Genomic DNA, 12408 nt, shown 5'->3' with positions numbered 1-12408 from the left:
AAAAACAGTTTGAAGAAATGGATACCACCATTGGACTGTGCAGGTGGAGACGGTTCAGAAAGGTTGGGACGACGCCGGCGCGTGGCCGGCAACCGCCGGTGTGTGAGGGCGCGTCTGGAGGATTCCGGCGATGTAGTCTTCAGATAGAATCTTCCCCATGACGAGATGGACCCTGCGGTGTTTTCAGATTTCAGTTTGAAGCAATACAGTGAAAGTTGGACGATTTTGCCCTTGGATGTTCGGGTGCTGGGTGCTGTTTTCGTGTTGCTGTGGTTGCTGTTGACTTTAGGATGAAGAGTGATAGTCCTGAAGTGGTGAATTCGCGTCTCTCGATCTTTACGGACTTTCAGACGTGTCCGTGGTGAATTCACGTCTCTCGATCTTTACGGACTTTCAGACGTGTCCGCTCGGTATCGTATTCTTTGCTTTTTATTATTACAGTTGAAATAAATGTGTAGAGTAATTTATTTTTTGCATTAGAGGTCATCGCGTGGGGTGACATTAGGTTTGGGGTTACCATGAAGGGGTAACCATTGCCTGTTGCTAGACCTAAGAATTATTTGTTAATTATTTGCCTTAAATTCTTTGTGAATTTGCTGTCAATTTTTCTACATTATTAGAATTGCATGTGGCCTTAGGAAAGTTTACTGGACTATTCTATATGAATTATATTCATACTTTACTTGTGGTCATTATTTGGCATTGGTGGCAAATGTAGGTCTAAGGTAAGTGTGAAAAATAACGTATATTTTAACTGTGGTAAAATTTGGACATAGTTGAAAAAAATTGTCCTAAGATGATAATAAAAGGAAAGATGAGGATAGAGACAAGACGAATGTGGCTTTAGGGTTGAGTGAGGTTTATTGAGAGAATAAACCTGGTTCTTGCATTGCATCTATATGTAATCATTTCTGAATGTATGTGGTCACTTAATTCTGTTGCAATGTTGATGTTACACTTTCAATATATTTGATGTGTGTAATTGTATGAGTTAGAGTGACTTATTACTTTGTGTAATATGTTTACATGCATAGTGGGTTAAGTTTTGTGGCGTACTCTATTTGCTCTATGAGTGTAGTGAGAAGAAAGTTAGGCAGTCGTTTCTCTCCTTTATCTTTGTGAGCCTGTGTGGTTTGTGAGATTATGTGAGACAGCCATGTTAGGGTTATATTCTTCTTCTTTGTGAGTCTCCTTTGTGAGTGTAGTGAAGTAATCGACTCTTTCTTCGATTCTCTTTGAGAGTGCCACCTTCACTATTTTCTTTGTGAATTTTTTGGGAGCATTGGTGAGTAACCTTTGTGGTCACCGAAAGGAATTGTTTTGCCATACTGAGTTTGAGATGCATTAGCAGTGAGTTGGATGTCTTTTGGTAAGGTGGAGTATAGATGCCTAGGGGTACATGGTGATTTGTACCGAGGGATGTAGAGTGTGACATTTGGATCACGAGTGGAGATGTAATCAAATGTGTAGAATCCTTTATCTATGAAAGAGACCCTGTACAGGTGGAGTGTGAGAGAGGCACTTCTATCACTTCTGTAAGGTGGAGTCCCATTATCCACGTAGGTTGGAAGAAGTGATGTGGTGATAGAGGATTATCCCGAAAATTCGACCTCCTAAAAGATAAGCACACCAGATAGAAATTGCAACATTTTACCAATCAAAATTCATATTTTATCACTCATCATCTTGAAAATCATTTACTGCATAACCTGAAAAGCATGATGCTTTCAAATATGAGTATGTAAACCCATAATGAGAGGAAGAATAGATGAATTAGGGGAGGAAATTTTTTCCATGGATCTTGTTGGGTTTTCACAATACTTTTAGACCCTCTAACTCTCTTAGGAGTTTACTCGCTATCAACTAGCGGATGCTATAAATTGCAGAATTTTGCTAATGTACAATTGGGGTTGACAACCTTGGTTGACAAGGGGCCTATGATTTTTTATTCATCGTGCGTCCCCTCCCATGTATGTGGTTGTCAATCCCAATTGTTCATATAGTATGGTCGAAAACTGCAAGGCTCTACAAAGCCCCAAAAAAAAAATAAAAAAATAATGGTGTGCTCCATTGCTATTGTATATGCTAAAGAAGCACAAAAGACGACTTTAAAAGGCACCATCTATTGGGAATTTTATACCAATTCCCTTTATTTTTATTTGCCCGTAGTATCTTTTGCTATTCAAGAGAATATTAGCAAACAAGAAAAATAAAGAGTATAACATACAAATTAAACGGACCGTCAAAATTTTTTACTATATGAAAATTTGTTGCAATCATATAGAATTTCACTCATCAACCCAATCCCCAAGTATTATAAAGAACAAATAAACCCGAACTTTACCATATCTATTTTTCTACATTTTGTACGAAAAGTCTCAAGATGTTAGGCTCACATTATTTTTCTCTCAGATCAACTCTTTATCAATTTTAATTAAAAGTCTTCTATACAATAACTACCATTTATTATTTGTAATAGAAGTCCTCCAACTTTTGACTTTTGAGGCAATAACCCAACAATCTCCACCTTATTGAAAATGAGTCAAAATCTTGTCATCTCTTCTACAACTTTTAATCACAATACTTGGAAAAAACAGGTAAGCCTTGGACACATTTTAACGGTTCCATACTCCACCCTATGAGTATAACCACTCACAATTATTCGCAAACTCCGAGCATTTCGTTGGCTACATGTTGAAACAACCCTACTGATAGTTAAACTCTCCCACTAACTTCTTTAGAAAGCTCATCAGCCATCGACATCACAACACTACCACATACCTACACACCTTACATCAAGTGTCAGTCAATGTTATGTACAATATGCTAATAAGAACACATCATCTATCACGGCAACTGGCAACATGCTATGAGGATATTCCCATCTTACTTTACAGCACAACATTAGCATCCTCCTTCGCAAGAGAGACACATTGTCCGACCCCATGGAATTAGCCGACTCTGCTCCACTTTTTAAACAATTTCTCTTCATGTGGCCAGTTTGACCATAGTTCAAACAAGTTACTTTATTCCTCGTGGAGTTGCCCTTTTTTCCCAGTTTTAGTCACAAGCACCGCATTGTCGATAGAGTATTCTGTCCCCCTAATCTTTTTTCTTCCGAGATCAAGTTGTTTGTCATTTCTGCAAAACTCACAGTTTCCTTCCCAAACATCAAGATTGGCTTGATATGTTCATAGGTAGATGAAAAAGATTAGATGAGCTGTAGTGCCTTATCTTTATCATTTATCTTGCATTATCCTCATCATCTATCTTCACTCTAATAGACTCCAGTTCCGAAACAATCCTGTTGAGAACACTCAGATGGTCTGAGATTTTTGTACTGCCTCCATGCGTAATGAATGAAATTGCTCTTTCAGGTACAACCGATTTGAGAAGCTCTCATAGTTCCTTTACAGTAGATATTCCTTGAATATTTGCAAGAACATTTTTTGCCTGACACAGACGTATCATGCTTGCAGCCTTCAAGTCCAATTCTTTACATTCCTTGCCAAAACTCTTGGTTGGTTTTCCTTTCAAAGCCTTGTGCAATTCAACTTGAATCAATAAATTCCTAACTTATACTTGCCATAGCCAAAATTGATTCTCTCATCAAATGTTTCTATTTCATATTTCAACACGACATATTTCTCTATTGCTCTAGTACTCCGAACCATCTGACGCTATGATACCACTTGTTGGGAATTTTATGCCAATTCCCTTTATTTCTATTTACCCCAAGATTTTTTGTTGTTCAAGAAAATATTAGCAAACAAGAAAAGTAAAGAATAAAACGTACAAATTAAACGGACCGTCAAAACTTTTCACTATATAAAAAATTGTTACCATCATATGAAATTTCACTTGCCAACTCAATCCCAAGTATTACAAAGAAAAAATAAACTCGAACTTTATCACACCTACTTTTCTACCATTTATACGAAAAGTCTCAAGATGTTAGGCTCATTATATTTTTTCTCTTAGATTAACTCTCTAACCACACTCAATATAATGAAACACATCCATTATTTATAGGATTAATAACCAAGTAGAAGAGTTTAATTTCAACTCAAACCAGACTTCTTTAACTCAATAAGGATTCATTCATCTGCAAGACTCCAAATAAATTGGAGACCAAATTCTGCAAGGATTCTGCTCTCAACTTTAATTAGAAATCTTCCATACAATAACTACCTTTTATTATTTGCAATAAAAGTCCTCCAACTTTTGACTTTTGAGGCAATTACTCAACACTATCTACATAAAACTAGTTTCTATACCACCTATCACCAATATATGTAGGCCCTAACAGAAGTCATAAGGTCTTGGACACAATTATTCTATGGATACATTAGAGTGTTTGTAATGTACTTTTTGAGAAGTGTTTTTATAGTGTGGTGTACGAAGTCTACACAAATGCACACAACTCATATTTGCCTATTTGATAAATCTTAGGACCTGTAAAGAATTATTGTTTTCATATTCTAGAGATCTTATGGCAATAAGATGGGTAGAAAATAGGTGAAATAGTAAGTGGTGCTGTAATCTCAACGTAGAAGTTAGGCAAATGGCGTCCAGAGCGTGAGGGGCTATCGCCAATACGCAACATCGGCAACGTCATGTGAGCACAGCGTGGTAACATGGGGATAAAGAGAAAGAAAGGGGAAAAGCGAGATATAGAGAGAAAAATGGGGAAATTGATTAGGGTTTGGGATGAAGTTTGTATATTTAATATTTAAATATGAAATTTCTGATTTGTGAAATGTGAAACTTCTCATCTAATTTTAGAACACAAATTTTAAAAGTAGGGTGGGGTGTAATTTCCTCAGATTTCATCTGTGCTCCTTTTAAAAAAATAAAATAAAATATATTGTACCTTGTTTTTTAGTTCTCAAAATATTATTTTTACTCAAATCAAATTGAACTACTGAATAAAAGTTTAGAGAAACGGAGTAGGACGAGCCAATCCACCATCCATAGAGATCTAACATAACATCAACATGCCCGAGAAAATCTCTAGATTGTACTCGGCCAAGTCCCAACCCTCAAGCTCTGCAACTTAAACAAGTTGGCTTACTTGGGTTGGAATTATTTTCGAACTTATCGAGTATTTTTTTCATGGAAATTTCACCACATACATTTAAGAAATGTTCAATTTTTACAATCTAAAGCTTTTTAATCCAAAAATATTACAATATTTGAAGTATAAGTGATAAATAAAAAATTATCCTCACTCCCAAAATTATTCAATTTGAAAGTTATAATCACTTCATCAAACGAATTACTTCATCGAACAATCTAAGTTATAAAACCTTCCAACAAATCAAAGAATTAGCGAATCTATATGCAGAAATCAAATAACAATGAAAAGGTGATACAAATGTCCATACGAAAAATTAAAGTAATCACAATCAACTATATTTTATAGTAGCTAGTGGCAATCACATCCTTCATTTGTAGCAAGCAACGAGATTTTGTTTCTTTTACAAGATGTTTGGGCAGCACAGGTTTTCCAGGTAGAAAAAAATTGATTTTATGTAAAAACTCCTGCTAATTTGATTGTCATTGCACAAAATTATGATCATATGAGAATTATTGGCCAATTTGGTTTCACAAATCGAAAAGTAAGAACACAAAAATTGGGTTTTCAACTATATATTATTGTAGGATGCGATGTTTTATGGGGACATATTTTCACGATGCACAAATTGGAATGCATAAGAGATCATGATAATTTCATTGTTACTGAACAAAATCACAATTAATTTAGATTATGATTATTCACAATTACCACATTAAAAGTGTCATAGCATCCACTTTCTGTTTGAATTTGAATTTTCATATGTTTAGCATTTTGATTAACATCAGCGATGTTTTTTGTCTTTGAATATTTCAATTACAAATGAAAAAGGGAAAGTTTATGGTACAGTACTCTTGGTGTTCATAAGGGGTTATGTAGTAATTTCAATATATAAATCAATATAGTAGTGTAAAATGGATTGTTATGTATTGATAAGGTATATATGACTTCTCCCCATTCCCTCAAAAAAAAAAAAAAAATTAATAATGTCACGTAGGGTTACTGTCAGTAATCTTAACTATGAATAACGTTACTCAAAATTTTTTACTTTGGTCCAAGGCCGTTGTTCATGTGGGCATGGTCCGGTTCTAACGAGAACTAGAAATTTTTAAGTATTTAATAAGTGGAACTATCGAGTCTAAATTTAATTATGAAACCGTTCGAGTTCAATTTTATTCGATTCGATTCGGTTCCTATGTTCTGTGCTATAATTAATTTTTTAATAGTTACAAAGCTACATTAATTCAACTAATGACATGTTCAATCTTAACTCTTACTAAATAACGTAGTCCAATCTTATATATCTTTTGCGTCTCTTTTTACTAAATTTTCATAGATTTAATTGTTAAAATCACAGGAAGAGGACGATAATGGGCATACAATAATTAAGAGATGAGTTGTAGAGCTTTAATTCGATTTTTCTATTACGGTAGAAATGTGATTACGCCCAAAGAATAATGCGGTAATTGTAGTATAACTTTGAGGTATCGTATCCACAAGGAGATGGAAAATAATCCAAAGAATCAGAAGCTAGGGTTTTGTTGTGATTTTATGTAAATGTAACATGTCAATTGAAATAGAATTCAAATAACAATGTATAAGTTAAGGAAATTCAAATCAATGTGTAAAGTAGTGAAGCGCCGGAATTCCCTCGATTAGATTGGATCAATCAACGTCAATTTTGCATGAAAATACTCAATTAAAGGTTTTTTTTTCCTAACACTTTAATTGGAAGATTTACACATTCAAACCCTTATTTAATTCCTTAAGAGTTCCAAATCTAGATTTCTTGCACAACATAATTCCACAATTGTTTATTGAAATTAGATCAAAATCGATCATATACCTCAAGCATATGATAGTAAAAGATCACACCAACAAACGATTTGAAATTGAAAATCAATAAATACTTCGATCATTCGATAAAAAAACTTGATTGAATTCATGAAAATCTAATATGAATTAATTCAATCTCAAACATGCCCAGCAAACATAAGAAATCTAATTCCAGAATTTTTAACAATGAAAAAAAAAATTACATGCAAGAAAGAACATTGGAAAAAGCCCAAATCTAACCGAGTTCCTTTGTGACTTCACCAATTAGTTTAGTTTTCCATCGATTTCTTGAGCCAAACTTGAGAGAAAATTGATAGGAGATGGAAGAGATGCGTTCTGATCAAGATTAAGGGTTTAAAAGTCGTGTGAAAACTTGTTACCATAAGTGTTGGAGTCAATTTAGGAAACTGAAATTTTCCGCCTCTAAAAACACCTATGTGATTGCATAGTTATAAGCCATGCGATTGCATAGTACATTCAAAACATGGCCATGACTTCCCTGAAACGGTGGATGTGACCACATGGAATTTACTCTATGCGACTGCATAGTTTCCCTTTTTCTCCGTCGAACAGTTTTCAGTATTTCAATCATAACTCTCTCTCCCAATATCTGATTGAGGTGATTCAAATTGCGTTAGAAAGATAACTCAAAGAAGATAACTCAAAGGGTTACAACTTGGTTCAGACATCATCTTTTATATCGATCATTTTTCATGTCAAAAACAGGTCCCAATATGAGGTTGAAAATCGATACGTAACTTTTTCGATAGAGAATTGATGTATGATCAAACTTCGACGTTATTTCATTCTTTTGACTTCTTTCCTTATCCACTTCACCTCTAACACGTTTGAATCTTCATCATAAGGTTAGTCACAAGTTTGGAGTATTTGCATTTTGGTCCTTGAACTTTCACTTACTTCCATTTTGGTCCATTTTCGCTCTTTTCTCCCAATTTTCACATTTTCTACCAAAATGCAACCTGAATCATAAGATCAGTATAACGAGTACATTTTGATATCAAATAATTATACGAATGCAACAATTAAGAGGGAAAAATATCATATTTTACATTCTTATCAAAATGACACTACGATGGACTAACAGATTTGGATAAAATTTAGGTCAATTTGATTAATTTGGACTTGGATTGAAAATTAAAAATAGAAAAATCACATTTTTGGATTTGAGCTAAAATAAAATAATTTGGCTTATTTAAAATAAATAAATCAAAAAAATTAGGAAAATTCAATTCTTATTCGGTTCTTCGGTTCTCGATCTAGAACCGAGAATAGAACTAAACCCGTCAATTTTTTATTTAGATACCCTTTCGGGTATTTAACTTAAGAATAATCGCTTGGTTCGGGTCTAGTTCGAAAGTTTTGCCCAACCCTAATTCATAGGTTGTGATGAACCACAAATTTTTTTTAGTGTGCTATGCTTCACAAACATAGTATATTATGCATAATTAGGAAAAAAACATGTTATGAAAATTTGTTAATTTGTCATATTTGACTCTATGTAGTCGAACTGACCAAATATTCTATTAGAGTGAATTATTAATTTAGATATTTCGATCCATTCAATAAAAATGATATTAGGCCTATTTGGTGCATATTCCTTAAAGTGGAAATTACAAGAAATCCTAGAGTTAAAATCTAATGTTCTAAAATCAAAGTTGAACTTTCAATTTCACAAATTAGAACTTTTATTAATTAATTAATCTGTCTAATAAATAATAATTTCAAACTTAATTTATTCATTTCCTACCTCACACTCTCTCTAAACAAGCGAAATAGAGCCTCCTCATCTCTCAACAAGAACCAGAACCGCCTTTCCCGAAGACCACAACGGCGCTCGTCTCTACAAGCAGTGAGCAGTGCTCACTGCAACGCCTACGAGCTTCGCTTGCATCGACGTCTTCGCTGTGGGCATAGTGTTGTCGAGGCGTTCATCGTTGTAGACCCTAGAGTTACGAGCGACATTTTAGGTATTGCGGTGGTGGCGATCTAGTGTTTGTATGGTGGCGCTGTAGATCTGGTGGAGGTGTGTGGTATGTGTTGGAATGGAGGCCATTGAGTGTTACTACAGCATCGAGACGTCAATGATGGTATATGGCGATTTGTGCAGATCTCTCTCACATCTTTCGTCGTCGACTGATCTGCAAATTTGTGGAGGTGTGTGGTGTTGGCGTGTGGCGGCGACGGTGGCGATCTGTGGAGATGTGTGTGTTGCGATCTATGGATGTGTGTGGTGTTGTGGATCTGTTGGTCATCTGTGGAGGAGTGTGGTGTCGGTGTGTGGCAATGATTTGGGGTGGTTGCGATAATTGTGGACTTGACTATGACTCCAAGTTGTAGTGTTGGTGTGTGGCGACGACCGTGGTGACGATGAAAATTGTGACTGTAATCGTGACTCTCAATTGGATACGTGACCTGAAAATTGTGACCGTGAATCCCAATTGTGACTCACAATTGATTAAGTTATGATCGAGAAGTTAATCGTAACCAATTAATCCAATAATTTGCAACGAGTAAATGAGTTGTGACCAATAAAAGTTTTGAATTTGTGATCGATGAATAATCTGTGACTTATAAAATTTTTGGATTAGTGACTGAAAAATATTCTATGACCTATAAAATTTTCGATTTGTAATCAAGAAATAAGTTGCGACCAATAATCTTATATGTTGTGACTAAAAACTAATCTGTAACTAATTAATTAGATATTTGTGACCAAAAGCTGTGACCTAAATATGTTTAATTAATAAAATATATATTTAATAAATTAATTTATAAATAAAATTTAAAAAATCTGATTTTTGAAACTTTAAACATTTGTTCTTAATTTTGAAAAGGGCTATACTTACCTGTTTAGAAATGAATTTTTCCCATCCTTAAAAATTATTTTTTCACATACTCATTTTTAACTACAAGTTCTCCTGATAAAATAGATTTACACGTGGACTTATAACTTTTCCATATTTATTAATCACACGTTCTCCAAAAAATCACTTTTCAAAAAATTCATTCTCAAATAAATATTTATATCAAGCATTTACTAAAATTTATTGATCTATGTTTTTACTAATTTTACACCTCTAAACACCATTTTTGCTCAAATAAGAATTTTACTCATTTTACATCTCTAAGCTCAAATACCGAAAATATTTCATCAATAATTTCCACATATTTTCATGTGTCGTCCCTGTTTCAGCCCCATTTTCTAGAGGAAAAATATTTTGAAATAGTATTTTTTGGAGAATATGTGGTTAAAAATAGAAAAAAAGATTAAATTTACGTGTAAAATTATTTTATAAAAAAATATGTGATTGAAAATGAGGTTTAGAAAAATGGGTAGGGCATAATTAGTAGATGTGAAAATTACATAATACTAGATGTTTAAAGATCACAATTCAAAAATCAGGGCTAACGTTTCATTATTCATAAATCAGGTATCAATATAATAATTAAATATTAAATATCTCCACCCGATTATTCTAAACTCTAATCATTTTTCCCCTATCTTTTTTCTCTCTACCTTATTCTTTCTCTTTCTTTTCTCTATCACAAAACACTATCGGAGATTCTGTTGCACATGAACTGTCGTTGCCTGTTGGAGAGCACCACCGCCTAAGATACTCTCAGGTGCGGAGAAGCCGCGCAACGACAATAAAGTCTTTGCATGTGGCTCTACATAGATCAGTGGTGGTTGTTCATTGTCGCTGCAACAGCTGTGGTACGATGATGATGAGTTTGATGATGGTGGGTTTGTGCTCTGTCGCCACCAGGTGTAATGAAGAGGAGATCGGAGCGTCCGGTTTGTAGTGTGACGATCTGAAATTTTTATCTGTTCGGTGATCTGTACCATGGTTTCGTGCTGGTAAGATCTACTTTGCGATAGTTTTCATATTGTCGTCGTAGTGGTGATGACGTATTGTGGTGGTGAGATGTCAGTGATGGTGGTGAATCTGCTTGAGGTGTGGTAGTGGTGTTGATACTGCTTGTAGTGGTGGTAGTGGTAATTTAGGGTGGTTTGTTGTTGTTAGGGGGTTTTAAGTGGCTTTGTTGGTTGTGTAGGTAGAAGCACTAGCGGTGATGGTAGATCTGGCGATGGTTTTTGTGTGACGGTGCAAGTGGAGGTGTTGACGGTGGTGGTGGTGGTGGTGGTGGTTGATGATGCTATTGGTGATAGTGGTAGTATGGTGGCGGTAGTGTTGGTGGTGGTGCTATGTGACTCAATATTGGGTGTATGTGACTAGTTATTTAGTTATCTGGGATAAAAATCGTAACCTTTAAATTTGATAACTTGTGACTGAAAAATAATTTGTGATTAACAAATTTGAAACTCTATGACCGATAGATAAACTATGACTTGCATTTGTGGCAAATGAAGTAAATTGTGACCCATAAAATTTTTGATTTGTGATCTCGAAATAATCTGTGACCTACAAAATTTCTGATTTGTAATCTCAAAATAATCTGTAATCAATTAATTTGATAATATGTATTCAATAAATAAGTTGTGACCAATAATTACATATATGTGACCATTATTTGTATAATTGTGATAAATATTTTTAATTAATTAGCTAATACCTGAGTTTTACATTTTGAAACTTAACACCTAAAAATTGAATTGTGTCAAAGTTAACACCTGACTTTTGAATTTTCTCCTAAGCGAATCCATCTTATAATACATTAACCCACAGGCAAATTAGATCTAATAACCTAAAAAAATTAACTAATTTAATTAAGGAAAAAGATGCTTGTACACCATGGTGTACAACCCCTCACATGTTGAGGGGCCCCACCTGATTAAAATAATTGTGGGCCCCCTCATTGTGAGGGGGCTGTAAGGGATGTACGGCTCTAAGAGCTGTACACCAAGCATCACTCTTTGATTAATACCCTATTCACTAATTAAATACTTAATCACGTATTTAATACGTTCTAAAACTATCAAAACCACCCCCCAAAACCTAAGTTAGTCCCAATTTCCAAATTTCCAGAAAAGTCCCAAAAAAACCCTTTCACCCAATTAATTTCACAATTTTGCTGCACCTAAATCAAAATTCAAGTCCAACGAACTTTGAACTCCATCGCCTGAAATTTTTGAGGAAAAAGGAGTTGTTGATTAGTGAAAGACTTTGCTTTCTTCCCCTTATGTATTTGAATGTAAATGTCTGTGTGTATATGAATGTATTCATCTTGCGCAAGACTATTTCATTTCTTTTATTATGACGTCTGCTTGTTTTACTCAATGGAATCGTGATTTTTTTTTTGGGAAATTATGTGACAATTGGATTTTATTGCTAAAATCCATTTATGCAATATGTTTATACTACAAAATTGAAATTTTCTTGATGGAATCAATGGTCTAGCGGATTGGAGCAAGAATCAGGTTATGAAAGCTCAATTGTTTGTGATCATAGTGACCGTGATGATAACTCGAAGGGTGTGGAGAATATTGAGTTGGATGAGGAATTTAGTGCTAA

Source organism: Olea europaea, chromosome 8 (assembly GCF_002742605.1).
Source record: "Olea europaea var. sylvestris chromosome 8, O_europaea_v1, whole genome shotgun sequence".
NCBI classification, from domain to species: domain Eukaryota; kingdom Viridiplantae; phylum Streptophyta; class Magnoliopsida; order Lamiales; family Oleaceae; genus Olea; species Olea europaea.
The sequence above is the reverse complement of the archived record's forward strand: the minus strand, read 5'-3'. Positions refer to the sequence as shown.